Raw genomic sequence first — 1,958 nt, 5'->3', positions numbered from 1 at the left:
TATATTTTTAAAAAGGCTCACTGCACTCTTACAGTATGAACATCAAGACTAGAACTCTCTGCCAATAAAGCATAAACACAATGTAAGAGCTATTTCTGAAAATACATGTGGTCTTCTCCTGTTGAATCAGACTGTCAGTGCTGCAGGGATCACAGAAGCCATCTAGTCAACCTCCCCCTCCCATGTCCCCAACACATGGTCAGCCAGGCACCCCTGGAATACTGTCAGCTGCTTTATTTTACTCTTCTGTACAAAAGCTGTCCCGCATCTCAGGTCTGTGCATTTGCTTGCTCAGCTTTCCTGAAGCCTCTCTTCTAGTCCTTGTTATCCATCTTGCATGCCTAAAGTATACATGGGGTATTATGGGGAAAAGCACTTGGTGGAAAATTGAAAGGGCAGTGTTTGGTTTGCTCCAAAAATAATAACAGATTATTTTATAATCAATATGTAGCTCTTCACTTAAAACATGTATCTGTATGTATTCATATAATAAAAAATACACCCCAATCTTATTACATCATTAATTAGGATGGGGGAAAAAGACAACCATTGCTTCAGACAAACTATACAACATTTCTGAGTGATTTCTTGTTTCTTTCTTCCAAAGTACAGACATCCCGTGTGCACTTTCAGAGCCCCAGCTGAGCCACTAAACCTAAGAACTATATTCTACAAGCAATGTGTCTGAGGCAGCCATTGGATGCCTCCGTCAACTTGTGATCCCCCGGTCTCTTTTTGTTCCTTATTCTTTTAACAAATGCTACCTCTTCTCCTATTTTTGTATAATTGTGCAATGACACATAATTATCTATTTAAATTTGTGGACAGAAGGAAGCGAAGACTCTGCATTGATTCATCATGTTGGCGTTTCACATCTGTCCATCTGCCTGCTTAGAGATATTTTCTGCCTTGTTTTAGAAGCTGCTCAGGTATCAGAAATGTTACGAGGCAGTGAGTAACAAGATCTGGGTTCATCAAATCTGCTGTGTGATCTTTTGTAAGTTACTTATGCTGTCTGGGCCCTGGGAGGTAAAATATGGGGTTGGACAACACTAGATAATCTCTGGATAACCCCTTCATGGCTTACTGTCTCTGACGTTGGCTTAATTTGTCAGTTCTACCTAACTCCACCCGGAATCTCTTGACTCTTAGAAGAGGCCAATGAGACCTCTTCTATTTATAGGCTGTCTGTGGTTTTCTAATGCTTTGTTGTCTCTCTCTGAACTTCAAATCATCCAATTTTCTATGGAACCAAGAAATCGCCTTAAGAGGCAGCAGAGTTCATTCTCAGGAATATAACTCTAGGAGCCAGAAGCGTAGTCATACTGACAAAGTCAAAAAGGGAGGCCAAATTAACAGATGCTCCGAGTGGAGTAATGAACAAGGTGCAGAAAGGTTTCTCATAATGACTGCCTCCATAGAGTATAAATAGGAATGCATGCCTTTCTTCCCTGTTTCCCCTCACACCATCTGTTATTTGTGTCAGGCAGTCAGTAATTGCTATATGTGACCCTTGTTGTTAGTAACAGGGACAACACTGTACATTGCAGCTTTCTTTGCTTTCTCCCATCTCCTGGCAGCTGTGGCTCTAGGGTTTGCGAGTATGCTAAGATGGTAGATTAGGATTTCCCTGGCTCTTGTAACTAAATATAATCAAATCACTCACCCTCCCTATTGGGAAATAAGTTATAAATAACAAGTCAGAGCAATCTTTCATCAGAGAGGCTGTGGTTACTAGGAAACGAACACTGCAGTCAGGCTCTCTATTATCGTGATATGTCCATATGGCTTGGGGTTTAAGCTCAAGTTCTCTGTCTTTGGCCTTTCAAATGGTTCATGACTATACTGTTCTTGCTATTAAAGTATTCCTTTGGAAATTTTAAGGGATGAAGACTTGGGTTCTAACTTTGGCCTTTCTCATCAACTTGCTGTGTGACTTTGGGTGAATTAATTCACCT

The sequence above is a fragment of the Theropithecus gelada genome, chromosome 2 (assembly GCF_003255815.1).
Source record: "Theropithecus gelada isolate Dixy chromosome 2, Tgel_1.0, whole genome shotgun sequence".
Taxonomy (NCBI): Eukaryota; Metazoa; Chordata; class Mammalia; order Primates; family Cercopithecidae; genus Theropithecus; species Theropithecus gelada.
This window is presented reverse-complemented; position numbering follows the sequence as displayed.